Source organism: Cupressus sempervirens, chromosome 7 (genome assembly GCF_028749045.1).
Source record: "Cupressus sempervirens isolate cs-2001-9-10 chromosome 7, ASM2874904v1, whole genome shotgun sequence".
NCBI classification, from domain to species: domain Eukaryota; kingdom Viridiplantae; phylum Streptophyta; class Pinopsida; order Cupressales; family Cupressaceae; genus Cupressus; species Cupressus sempervirens.
Window position 1 is genome coordinate 456,439,745 of NC_143124.1, and position 15,590 is coordinate 456,455,334.

The window sequence follows — 15,590 nt, forward strand, 5'->3', positions numbered from 1 at the left end:
CTCTTAACATTATCACAGATTTTATCTATATGTGATTTAGGAAGAATGACTGACCACTTTAAATTGGCTGATATCCTCTGATTGTGTTCTTTCCTCTTCATTAGACTCTTTGTAATCTCTATTGGAAAACATTTTTGTGGTATCAATCTCCTTGTAGTGCATATCATTTTCAGCTATGGCTATATCCTTCCTTCTTTTAAAGGATTTTCTCAATTCTTCTCTAGCTTCCTCCAAGTTGTGTAAGGTGAGGTGCACATCAATCACCTGATTCTCTATAATCATCCCAAGTTTTAAGACTTTCATCTTTAGATTTTTTTCTCTAAGTTGTTAGGCCTCTCCTTGTGAGAACCTTTCTCTAATACCAATTGTTGGAATAATCAAATGGGAAGTATATTTTTTAGGGGGGCGGGGTTGGGTGAATTAGAAGTATCACACTTTTAACATTAAAAAACTTTTAATTGAAAATAAATTGCATGCGTGTAAACATATCAAACTACCATAAAGTAAACACATGCATCAAAACACATAACACCAAGTTTGGTAACCTAGAAACCCTCCCAAATGAGAAGGTAAAACTGAGGTGGGGATGGTGCCCAAAAAATCACTGAAACAATAATTTTTGACCACTTTTTATGGTCTACCCCGTGAAATGCCTACCCTATTAAAGGAATTCCACTATGTCAATAGTGACTTGGTTAAAGGATTTGCAAACACTTTACATGAAGTGTCACCCTGTTAAAGTATTTTATCACCTCTTCAAAGGATCTACAACCTAATTGTTAACCTAACCTATCAACTTCTAATATAATTGTTAGAGAGTATTAGACTAATAAACTTGATAGCTTACAATCCTTGATTACTGAATTTAGGCAATTAATTTGCTCATTCTAATCTTGATCCTTTGAGATTTGATAACTATTCAATACCCATGCTCTATTCTAATCAACTAAATACTGCTATGCTACTCTATTCCTCTAAGTCTCTTCACTCTTCTCTCTAAATTTTTCTATAGTTTACCCATGCACTATTCCTCTAAGATATCAAAGACTTAGGGTTAGGTATGGATCTATGATCCATATTGAATCTTTAATTCTCAGTCATTCATTGCACTTTTTTTATTGGTTGCATGCCTTATAAATTTTTTCTTATTTGTTGTATGCTGATTGCATAGGAAATATAAAATATTCATTCTTATCTTTAATATCCTTTGAGATCTTTCCATGTTGGCTCAAAAAAATGGTTTACATCTGAGTTTGTGAAGGCACAATCTCATATGCTAATTCTATGTTACTTGACACATACTAGACTACTGGTGCTCGACACATGTATGATTCTAGTTTTCTCAGCACCTATTTCATTTTGGATTGCTCAGCATCAACTATGACTCAACACCCATATATCACTCTACTCATATAGTTCACTTGGCACTTGAAGATCGCTCGACACCTATAGAAATTTTGGCTCGACACATACTGTAGCTCGGCATATATAGTGTACTTGGCTTCTATATGAAAATTGGTTAAGTGTATTAACACTCAATTTTTAAAACCATTCTGAGACCAATAGATTCATCAAATATTCAGCATACATGCTAGCTATAAGGCCTTTTGGGTTACAACCAATTACAAATATATTCAAATTCCAAAAAACCAACCTCAAGTTCGCATCCTCTACTTGATCCTCAAGTTCTTGCCAACTGACTTCCAAACTCAAACCTAGACCTCTTTAAATGCTTGCCAAAATGGCTTATAGGATATTCTAGAACATAGAAAACCACAAGTTACCTCAAAATAGATATAAACAAGCTATACCAAAATTAAATGCAAGCCAAGTTAGCCTAAACTAGAAATAGACACAGACAACTCAGCAAATGAAGACTCCTAAAAATTGGCACTCGGTACCCATATGAGCTCGACATCCAAAGGAATCACTCAGCAAAAACTATGAACTTGGCATCCTCCAATGCTCAACAACCGAAGAAAATCACTTGGTAACCAAAGGCACTCGGCAACCAAAGGAACTCGGTAGCAACTCAAAATGACTTAGCATCCAAAGAGTTCACTTGGCAACCACAAAAACTTGATCCAATCAAAGGAATGACTCAAAATTAATTCAATGCTTAGCATCCACTAAGCACTCAACACCAACAAGAAGAAAGAAAAAAAGTATAGGATTATAGGGAAATGCAAGATGCTCCTGCATCAAATATTAATGATATTCAATATACATGAACAATACTAGATACTAAATTAATATGTATATCATTATGCACATAAATGACAAAATTATATATCAAAATACATGTATCCATAAATAAATTACACAAATATATATCAAAGTTCATGTAACCATAAAGAAATTACACAAATATATATCAAAATACATAGATCCATATACAGGATGTGGCTAATCATGTCATTAGGATGTGTATAATATCAATGTTTCTATAAAAAATGTGGCATATACCATCTCAAAATGTCTCATGATGCAACCTATGACAACTATACTATTCTAGGGTGCTAGTGGATGGTCAAAATGTAACCTCTTCCCTGTACTAGGTGGATCAAATGTCTCCTACATAAACAAAAAAGGAAAACCCAAAGTTAGACTACTAAATTTATATGACTTTGTGTATCTAACATTGAATTACTCAAATGCATAATGATCTTTTTTTTAATGATATTTTATACTATTAAACTTTCATAATAAATATGTCTCTCATTGATCTCCTACGCTGGTCAAGAGTCCTCTCTTATGCCCTCGACAATGCTTTTACCTCACTGATTGTGGCATGTGTATGTCCAAATATGTTTTTCAGATGAATCTACAACTTAAACTATAATATTATAATTAATAATATTCTAAATTTAAAACATATTTAATCAAGAATTCAAACTACAACTTTCTAGTGTAGGCTCCTCCTTAAGATATAATGCTTGCATCATCAAAGATACAAAATTCTCTTATCCAACCTCATGTGCACTAGGAGTTTCTTATGAGATACTAAATAGTAGTTATTAATATCACAAAAATCACATTTGAATTTATTTATGAAGATAAGGAAAATAAAAAATAAATGATACTTATACATAGAATGGGGCTCTCAGTGTGAATAGAAATGCCTGAGCATCTATGACATAGAATCTACATGGGCTCATCACTAGTAGCCATGCCCTACACAATAAATAATGTAACTAAATTTCATTACCACAAACATTTTACAAGAATGTATTGATATTTAATCAAATAGAAAGCACCTAATTACCTTTCCATTGTCAATCAGTCCTGACTTATCCCCCGAACTTTGTCCCCTAAGGATAGGTGGTACTTGCAAGATAAAAGAAAGATTATAAACCATATATGCTACAATATCAAATAGAAAAAACAATGAGAACACAACATAATGTATTGTAGATGTCTCAAGGCCAAATGAAATGGTTGGGAGCATGGCATCATTAACTTTGTCTTAGCTCCTTCTTAGTCATCAACTAAATATGAATGAAGATCACATACATGTATACATTAATATGGCTTAAAAATAAAAATTACTCTATTATAAAAATTAAATTTAAATTACATATGTCATAACAAAAAAGTGAATACACGTACTGACACAAAAAGAGTCCATGCCACTACATGCCCCTCCTCTCTTACATTAGGGACTGTAACCTTTGCACGTGCATCTACTATATCCTCATCTAATACAAACTAATACTCAGGAAGATCACCTATGGGACCTAGAAAAATATTCTTGCATATAATGCAAGTATGAGGCACACAAATGTGTCACGAGCTAGTTGGTGATGAACTCACACTAGCATCATCGACTTAGGGAGGCAAGACTAACCTAGCCTGAGATATCAATAGTCTACTCAATCTATGGATGGCTCTAATGGTATAAGAACTAGAATTTTCTATAATATTAGGATGCTACACTCGAGGATTGGGGGAGACATCAATGGGGGGGACAAAAGTGCCATCTTTCATCCACTGGAAAGAGAGTCTATCTTGAGGAGCTCCTAGTCCTACACCTATGTTGGGCTTCATGCTCCAATAGTTCACTTTGAAGCCCAACAAAAATTGTGCATACAATTTTCTAAGGAAATAAAATGGTACCTCTAAATTTCTATGTGGAGGGATGTCAAAAACCATCCACCAACAATCCCAAAAGTTTCACATATGGCATCATTTGTGCACCATTTAATCAATAGTTTGGGCTTTATGCAGTTGACTAGTAAACTAGCTTTTGGGTTTGCAAAAAGGGCAACCAAATCATCTTTACTTATATTGAGGGCTGCAACCTCATCATAGTCCAACCCATCATCAAAAATCTCATTCATTTTTTCATGCCTACGAAGAGTGGCATTTTGTTGCTCAGTAAGTGTTTCAATGTTATCCACTATGGTGTCTAATAGATAACATAGAAGCTAATGTAGGTACATTATTATATTTTGTTTGCAAAGCCATCAATTCGATGAGATTTTCAAATAAAAAAATCCTCAATTTGAGGAGGGTTTTGAGTGGATAAAGGATCATTTGGTGGGGGGTTACAAGGAACAGCATTCCTTGCCTTACTATCATCATTTTTGTCTTCCATACCTATTAATTCACAAAACATAATTTATATTTAAAAAAACTAAATTCTAACAAATTCAACTAAAACTATCAAATTTATAATAAAATTTAATTAATTTATACTAAAATTAATTAAAAACAAAAAAAAATTACCTCTTATTACACATTCGATTGAAAAATGGATATCTAAGCAAGAATACACAATATCACAGTGTAAACACAATTTATGGGTTGCATTTTTTTAAAAGATAATAGTGATAGTTATCGAGCATCTGATATGATATTAGACACCTAATATTATAGGATATTTGATATTATATTAGATATCTGATAATATGGGGTATCCAATATCAAATCAAATATCTGATAAGGGTTGGGGGCCTACTTTCTAGGTTTGGTATTAGGATGGATGGAAAAAAGTTAGAGTAGATTTCAAAATTCTTTGACATTTTCAAACTCTATTTTTTTGTACATTGCCACTTTTTGGCACACGATGATCCTGCATATTCCCTGAAGACCAATTTTGCTCAAAATCTAGTTTCTCAAACAACTTTTTGACATTTTCCATACTTGCATGTAATGGACATTCAATGGTCAAATTTGACATGAGAAGGCCAAAAATGTGGTCTCCAAAGACAATATCATGCATTAAAACTCAATAAAAACACCTCTTAATAAAAATGTATGGACTGTCAAAATACGATTTTTTGAGTTTTTTGAAAAAAAAAAGTGACTTTTTATGCAAAAATCTAGGCCATTTTTGCAAAAATGTGGCAAAAAATGCATGTTTTAAAGTCATTTTTGACTTGCGAATGCAAAAAGAACTTCCCTAAATGCATATACATGAACCAAAATGCAAAAACATCACTCAAAAATGCAAATAACTGTATAAAGCCCCCCAATTTTCTAGGAGTTTTTAGCAAAAATGTGATTTATAAAAGACATGAAATGAATTCTTTTTTGGCTTCCAAGTGCAAAATGGTGAGAAAATATGTATTAAAAATGATTGAAGATGCCAAAACACCTCTTTTCTTGCAAAAACATGATTTAAATCACTCTAAATTGATTTATTTAATGATTTTTTGAAAAGTGTGCTCTTGGAAGGCATTTGAAAAAATGCTTTTTAGTCAGATAAATCAATATTTTATGTTATAAAATCCATTGCTAAGAAAAAATTACCATATTGGTGAAGATCTGATGAAAAGATATCAAGTAAATACCTCGCAATCTCCAAAATGAAGTTCTTCAAGGCCCATGACATGTGTTTTTCCAAAATTAGACATTATAGGAGGCATTACACATTTAAAAAAATGTAGTTGGTTAAAATTAGACCTTTTGGAATGGATTGCATTTTCTAAGTGAAATCTCATGTTTTGGATGCACTAGCACATTTTAAGTCATAAAACTCACCTTTAGATGCAATGGTATCGAAAAGGTCCACTTTCAATGAATTTATGTTTACAGGTTGAACTTTATATGTAATGACATGTAAAAGGTCCACTTTTGATAGATTTTACATGTAATGACATAAAATGTCAAGTTTTGATTACTTTAAGTGATTTAATAAGAACATGTCAATTTAAATTCATTAAAATATTACTTAAGTGGGACATAAATTATATTTTCATATCATATTAACAATATAACATGTTAATATAATTTTAAAAGTAATATTTACTAGCTTGTTTGATTTAAATGCTAGGAAATTAAATTAAACTATATAGGTAATATAGTCACTTAAGTGAAAAATCAAAAAGTAACTCAACTTAAAAATATAACATAAGTGAACTATGGTTACTTTAAGTGGAAAATTTAAAAGATTAAGTAACTTAAAAACATAACAAAAACTGAATTTAAGTTATATTTTTCAAAAAGTGAAAGTGAAATTGAAAATATAACATGATATTCACTTTTTGTGTTGTTGCATAAAAAAGTCCACTTTTGAGACACTAAAACAACCATATCTTTTGACTGACAACTTTGATCAGGCTCTAAGTTAGATCAAATCGAAGGGGAAAGTTAAAGACATGTTATGAGAAAAATCAAAGGACTAAAAACCAAAAAACATAAACTCAAAAGAAAATAAAATGATGATGAAGGCCTAAAAAATTAAGTAAAGGATTGAAAGAAAGCAAAACAAAAATAACTTGACAAAAGCCTTTAGTAAAATAATTTGATAAATGAATTGGAGTTGATTGATCAATCAACATTAAGCAATTGAATATCAAATTAAACTTAGAGAGATGTGAATCTATCTTGAAAAAGTTTCATGCTATTACCAACATTTTATGGTGACAAAATGCAAGACAATTGTTAGCTCTATTTGGGGAATGTTACTCATTTGTTCTTGGAAACAAAGAGTGACATAGAATTTAGTTCTCTAAGTACATTTATCTACTCCATTTGGTTATAGAGTTAGGAAACCAAAAGCTAAAAGAAAACCAAAGAAACTAAAAAAATGAAAATCTAATTAAAAAACAATGTTCAAGCGCACTTGTTAAAAATAACAAAAAACCTACCTACTTAAAACTAGCTAAAAATGCAAATTTTAGATGAAACCATTGACTGGCTCAAAAAAATAGTGACCTTTTAATGGTAGCTTGTAGTACCTTCCATGTTCACATGAAACTTTGTATTGATGAAACATGAAAAATTGGAGCAATAATATCAAAGCTTCATGTAACACATCCTAGAAGAAATGAAGAATTCACCTTTTTGAGATGAATCATGTATACTATTGCTCCAAGAAAGGTTCATGAATTGAAACTGGTTGTTCAAAATTGAACATTCTTCTTTGATAATATTTTTATGTTAAGGTACATGTGGAATCTCTAGGTTTCAATTAACTTCCAACCTAGCAAGATGTAAAATTGGATATCCCCTTGATAAAACAAATCCTTAATTGTTGTTGTCAACTGCAACTTGCTTAACTAGTTCATCAATCACCAACTCCTTAGGATGGTCAAGAAGATCTTGCTCATGTGATTTTAGTGATGATATGAATGTACTACCTACCTCAACATACTGGTCACAAACTTTCGACTTGGGAAAGTCTTTATTATTTATGAAAAAATCTTTTTCAAGCTTTTTAGTAGAACATTTATGCAAAGTGTTCCCAAGTTCATGACCTTGAGAAAAAAAATCATCATCTTCAGCTTGATTACAACTTGCTTTCATATCCATTTTCATGATACAACCATCTTGAACCTTGGAAGAATTTTTTTCTTGTTCATATTTTCATCACAATATTTTGAGACTACATACACTAGATATAAGAGTTGTCATCTATGTCTTTCGCTTTTTCCTAAAAGAGAATAGCAAGATCACTAGCTTTAGATACAAGGTGCATGTCTAATCAATATAACACCTTTTTATTTGCAGGATTTGACATCCCTTACTACCAAAGTACTATGCTGATTTTCATTAAATGTCAATCTGGGAGCATGAACTTGAGATGATGTCTGCAAAGTATATGCTTTAGTTTTTGCTAAAAGTCACTACTACCTTGAATGCAATAACCATTAAGGAAATCTAGTTTATCCAAATGAAAGAAAACTATCAAATACTTGAAAGGAAATTCTAATTATTTAACCATACATCTATGCACCTACTGTTGTAGGAACAATGATTGGTTCTGTTTCTAGTGGCTGCAAGAACAATAGTTCTAATTGTTAGTGTAGTTTTTTATTTTTCCTATTTTTCTAGGTTTTTCCTACACTTTTAATAATCTCGCTTAGGTTAATAAAGCATGTCTTATTAGGTGAATAGTTGTGAGGTGTCACCTTCCTACATGTGAGCATCCATTAGCTATCTTGGGAAGATACTTTGCTATCTTTAGTCTGATAGATGGTTGCTCCTCATTGGTTGGTGTTGCCACCTCCTCCCTCTTCCTAGCCTATATAAGCATGCTACCTGGCTTGTATTTGCATCTCTTATTTTTGCATCCTCTTAATGCTATTTTTCTTTCAGCATTTGCATTAATCTCTTGGAGACTAACTCTATGATGCTATTTTGATTTTGTATCATTTGCATTCATAGTTTAGATATTTATTCTTTGCACTAGTTTTCTAGGTTATTAATCTTATCAGATTCTAACACTAATCTTAACTTAGAAAACTGAGTCTAACTCCTACTTACTAAAGTAAACTCTGCCTTCTGTGTGGGCCCCCATGGAAGAATGAAGGAAAGATAAGCTTAGATAAAAGTGTAGAAACTTAACAAAGTCGTTTATTCATTCAAATATGTAGTATTACAATAACTTGGGAAAAACAACAAAATGTCTATCGACTCTGTTTGTCTACTCACTACCTAACCTCATAGATATAGACAAGGTCTTATTTAAAAGGAAGGAAAAACAAAAAACTCCTATAATTATGACTTCCTCATGAAGGAAAGTTAGTTACAACTTAAGATTGTAAGCATGCAATTGTAAAGACATTAATTATCCCTTAAATTCCCCACAAATATAGATAATAGAAAATGCTAGATCTGCTCTTTTATTTGACTTTAAATAGCTTCCAAGAATCTAGGTATTGTGTGTTGCATGTTTAACTAATCACTTTGATGCTTACTTCCTTGCTCAACCACTTTATCAGGTCCTTCTTTGTTATTCATTAAAATAGGTCCCTTCTGACTTTGCCGCCAAGTCTTCTAGGTACAACGGTGTCATAATGTTTCTCTTTAATACCATAAATGCCTTAGCGCTATTCCTTTGCAGTTTGTTTTTTATTAACTCCCGCTCAGCTTGTATTCCTATGATCAACATTTAATACACACAAGACTTCTCGCAAACATTTATTTACATTTATTAGTTTATAAAGAAAAGGCATTAATTACTCAACTAATAGTTTTTGCAATCTCTTTAGCTGCAGGAAGATCTACCCATATCAAACATTCATGAAAAAAAATTTTTACCACAAAATGAACCCCTTTCTAGATATAATTCTAATTATCAATTTTATGCCATATGTCCATACTTTATACATCAAAAGTTCAAAACATTTATATTAAAAGATGATAAAAGTTTAGTATGTTATAGAAAAATGTTCACAAAAAGGGCCCATAAGACTTCTATTTATTCATGTCATCAATGCATCATCATTGTCTTCACTAATGAAGCTTCAATTGCAAGCTTCTTAGATGGTGAAGCTAACTTTTGTTGATTCCCAACAATAGAATTATGAGGAATAGTTGGAATAGGCTTCCTTGGTACATCTTCATGAGGAATAAATAACATGCCTTGAGCTATTTTCTTTATGATGACAAGTATCTCATTTTCTAATATCTACATCATAGGATATGTCCTTGTACTGGAAGAAAATGAATTATACGAATAATAAGTTTCTTCAAATCCACTTGCTTCAATTCTTATCTTCCCAACAAGAAAAAGATCATTTTCAAGTTCAATTGCTAATGTCTATGCAACTACAAGAGTAGCTGGGGCTTCTCTCCTTAATATAAAATTGACTTTAGGAATTTGAGCATTTACAAAGAAACACTTTAGATTGGCAATTGTAAGTTGAGAAAAAACTAGAATTCTTCATGTCAATTTGTTGAAATGAGAAAAAAATTTGTGCATAGGCATATCTGATAATTTTTTTTCAGCTAAGCAAGTTAGACCAATACAACATGAGCATCTTTAGAAGGCTTGAACCTTTCCTCAAACTTGTCTATGAGGGTAGCCCAGTTTATGATAGTACTTGGAGGTAATTGGTAAAACCAATAAGTAGCCATGCCTTGTAGTATTTCTACAAACAATCTTATAGACACATCCTCGTATTCAATAGCATGAACACTACATGTAATGTAGAAAGAAACAATATACTTATCAGGATGTTGTTCATCATCATCAAAGAACTTGGGGAAAATATTTTGTGAGCCATTAGGAAGATCAAGTAGAGGAAAAATTATTTATTCAATGGTCCAAAAGAATTTCTCCAAGGATTTTGGACCATTTACATGTCCTTGGTAAATGTGTGAAATAATTACAATGAGTATTTACAATGAAAAAGGACATGAGTATGCTTCAATGAAAGCATGAGGCTCTCAAATGTGCATTGTATCCCCAACAGAGTTACCAAAATGTTGTTGGATGTATATTTTGCAACTAATAGTTTTAAGTAAAAATTTAGACACAAAATAGGATGACCAACCATAGTGTGTGAGACAAAGTCTCTCTTACTTTAAAGGGAAGGCTCACCCTTCTCACCATTCCTTAGATAAGCTCAAGGTAAGAAAGAAGTTGAGAGATTTTGTGAAAAATGGTGTTACCAATATTATTATTTCTTAACTTATAATAAATAATCCACTTACTCATGGAGTGAGTAATGGGAAAGATGGAATCTCTAACTACACTTCTATCAAGAGCTTGAAATAGTGATACTGTTAAACTAACAATAACTCAAAAAGTAGCTGAAAGCATACTAGTTTGGCTCTAAGTCTAGTTGTACTACTATATGAAAAAGCTTTACAATTAGGACACAAAGACTCATAAAACTAAAAACAACTTAACTATTTTGTGAATTAAGAGAGAAGTATAATCTATAGACAAAGCTTCCAACTATATAATTTCACAATTGTTCCTAGTCAAAGCTTCGGCTCTAATTGCTTCTTAACTCTTTTCTATTCAATTGATAAGATATAATTACCAAGAACACAAGATAACATGAATCAAAGATAACTTCAATGAATTATAGAAAAAGTTTATAACTCATACAAGTAAAAATCTTACTTAATGAGAGTTAAGTCTCAAATTTTGTATTCACTTTCTCTCAAAATAGTGCCACATAAACAAAGTTCTGCTGGCAAAATTTCTCCATATCTCTCTTGCATACAATAAAGTTAAAAAATAATTTTTACAATGAGGAAGAAATCCTTTATATAGGCCCAAGAGTTGAGAAAAATATGTAGGAAAAAGTGGGAGCAACTCAACCACCTTTGACCTAGTCTAACTAGAAGAGAAATTATAGGGTTACATACAACTGCACATGTAACTCACATTACATCTTTTATGCACATGTAACTTCCATTACATGTAATTACATATTTTGCATGAAATACATCCTATCCTACTATAAAAATTAAAGAAGAAGAAAGATGATAGAAAAAAAGGAAACAATCATAGGGATTCTCCTAAAGGGCCTTGTACTTAGTGATGCTATATGAAATGATAACAAGATCAAGAGTTCCTATATTTTGTGCCACTACATACACCTTGATAATCATTGTCTTGAAACTTTTAATAACCTCTGACTTTCTTTGATTAATTTTCCATTGCCATTTGAAATTTTTATGTGATCAAGCTTTTCCCACTCAAGTTATCATGAATTCTCTTTTGTAGAACAACTCAAACTGGAGTCTCTAACACTTTGAAAACCTTCTTGATGATGTTTAGATGTAAACTTAGAATAAATTTCCATCACCTCCCTTAACATTTCTTTTGAAGTAAAGTGCTTGACACGTGGGAATGCATGCTAATGGAAATTGTTGATTTCCAAAATTGGCTTAAGCTTTCAAGATGTCATTGCATGGAAAATGAATTACATGTAAATGGAATATGCAATGGGGATGAAAAGTGAGATAAGATGTGAGTGAAAATGAAGGATGAGCTTACACATAAGTGCAGATAACAAATGAAATGCATAGTAAGAAAGATGTGAAAAATGGAAAAGTGTGTATTTTCTTATGGAGGTGTGAATGTATATGGAAAGGTGAAAATGAAATAAAGTTTGGGGAAAAATGAAATTTATAGTCATTTTAGACAAAAAGATGAAGTCAAAGCGCATGTGAAAACATGCATATGACTTTATTAAATTTCCAAAAAAAGGTGAATTGTAGTCAAAATCAAGGTTTTGCAATGCTATTACACGTAAGATATTTCGTCCAATTGTGTGATGCAAGTGAATGGGAAAGGTGAGATGACTGAAATTGGAAGTAGAAAATGGGATTACATGCATGTGTGGATGAAAAATGAGATGGAAAACATGTAATCAATTATGAAAAAAAAAATGTAAACTATTGTGACATGGAAGATGGAAGTGAAAATGTTAGAAACAATAGTCCCCCAAGATAACCGAGAGAGGGGGGAGGGGGTGAATTAGTTATCCAACAATTATAACATTTATATTTCTTAAATAAACTTAACCTTTCAACAAAAATAAACAACAACCATAATAAGATGCACATAGACAATTACACTAGGTATGTTAACTAGGGGAACCATTGATTAGAGGGAAAACTCTGGTGGGAATGATGCCCACAAGATGATGTACTTATATAAATATTCCTGGTTAGAGGATGTTCCATGTTAGGAGTCTATTACAAAATTTAGCACATATTAGTCCCTTTTAGGAGACTTTCAATCCCTATTAGGAGATTTTAACTTGCTAGGAGTTGTGCCAACCCTGTTAGGAGTTGTAGTATAATGCATGCAAGAAGAGAAGAGTCCACTACCCAAACATGCAATTTTAATTATAAGAAGATCTCAATACCCAAAAAAGAAATTTATGGTTAAGTTTTTCTTTTCTTTATTCTACCTAACAAACCAATCACTATCAGACCTTCTAGACTTGGTCATGAACCTTGAATCCAAATATAAAACATTGGATCACACAATAAAACCTCAGCAATTAAGTTTCCTTCACTTCTACTCTGCTCTGCTCTACTTCACAATATGCTCTCTATACTGCTTACAATCACTTCTTCATGTCATAATTCCATACTCATGCTAAAGTAAATTTTTCCTTCCTTTGTATTGAGTCCATAAAACAATTCCTTGATTTGGCTATTAGACCTTCTCAATTAATTATTATAGGACCACATTAAGAACATGTTACACTTAGCGATAACATTAATCTTTTTCTTTTCAACTTGTACATATTTTTATATGCATAATATTATGATGAGTGAAATTAGTTATGTCATCACCAACATGTATTCTTTACATTTAGAACCTCAATTGTTAGAATACCAACTCTGCTAAGAGATATAATAAGTTTACTAGAACATGGCTCTATAAACTTTATCTCAGAACAAACATCACCAAAACTTACATAACTTCTTCCAAACTTAACATTTCTTCATCCAAAATTAATTGAATATACTAAATACTCAAAAGTATCTCTCATAACCTTAGATAGAGAGAATACTCAACTAGCCATCCATACCAACTTTATCTTTTTGTTGTTCTTTTTTTAGATAACATAGAAGACTACTATGTTGACATTGATGAAAAACTAAGTCATGAATGTAACATATCATCATAGTAATATATCTACAAATATTCCCCCATAGGAGTATCATTAGCATTCATGCTTCCAATAGAAAGATGATGATGGTTTTGCATGAAGTGAAACAAGAAGTTCTTGGGAATGAACTTGTAACTTCTCAAAAGAGAAAATTGGCAAGCAAGCAAGAAAACAACGAAAATCAAACACGTTCTTTTGGTTTTAAACTCAAACATGAAAAAATGTGGCTAAAGAATGCATGTTTTTAAGCCATTTTTTATTTGTGAATGAAAAAAGAACTTCCCCAAATGCATATACATGGATGAAAATGCAAAAATGTGACTCCAAAATGCAAAAAAGTGTATAAAAACCCAAACATTTTTAACAAAAACATGATTCATAAAAGACATGAAATATTTCATTTTTGGATTCCAAGTGCAAAATGGTCAGCCAAGATGTATTGCAAATGATTGAAAATGCCAAAATACTTTGTTTCCTTACAAATTTTTTATTTAAATCACTCTAAATGGATTTATTTAAAGACTTTTTGAAAAAATGTTCCCTTGAAAGGTGTTTGAAAAAATATTTTTTAGCAAGATAAATCCATTTTTGATGTTAGAAAATCCATTTTCAAGCAAAACTGATCCTATTGGAGAAGATCTCATCAAAAAATTTCAAGTAAATCTCTAATCTCAAAAATTAGGTTTTTGGAGGGCCATTATATGTTTTCTTTCAAAATCAAACATTTTAGGAGGCATTACACATTTTAAAATATGCACTTAGTTAAAACCAAACATTTTGGGATGGATTGCATATTTTAAGTGAAATCTCATGTTTTGGATGCAATAACACATTGTAAGTCATAAAACTCAGCTTTAGATTTAATGACACTGAAAAGGGCCTCTTTTGATGACATTATGCTTCAAAAATCAAACATAGGTTTCATAGAAAGCAAAAAAAAAAAGACTTGATGAAAGCCTTTAGTAAAATGATTTGATAAATGAATTGGAGTTGATTGATTCATTAAGCAATTGAATATCAAATTAAACTTATACATACACAAGACTAGCTTGAATTTTTTTGTTGTTGTTACCAACATTTTATGGTGACAAAATGTAGGACAACACATATAAAGAGAAAATGTTGAGGATAATGGTGTAAACATAGCTAGTGCTCTACTCAATAGTCTTGAACTAGCAACATCCAACCCCAGAGAAAGAAAAGAGAAAAGAATAAGTAGAAGAGGAAGAAGTCCTAGATTTGATTTGATAATAAAAAATTTCCACTTGAAATTATTCCATTAATTAAAGTCAAGCCTTGATCTTATCTCTTGAACTGAAATATGAATCAAATCCCATCATTGTGTATAACCAACTCCAAAAATATCTCTTTGAATGATCAGAATACAAAACTTCATAAAACATATGATCTTCTATCATAAATGTACTAAAAGTTCCACCAAAATAATTTTGAGGCAAAATAGTATCAACAGTAGGATCCTCTCCAAGTTTGGTGAATACCCACTTCACTGTTTGGTAACAAACTGAATCAAAACTACCCATACTAGAATGAAGTTGAATATGGAGCACCTCAAAAAAAATGCAAAAGCTAATGGCAAATCTGGAAAGTAGAATTTGGGATCTTTTTGATAATATATAATAGTCCTATCTTTGATGAAAAATCATGTAAATAACCCTCCATTTGAAAACCTAGCAGAGTAGAAGATTGAAAGTACAGACATATCTTCAAAAATTAGATCTTACTATAAAGTTTGAACTTTATGATAAAATA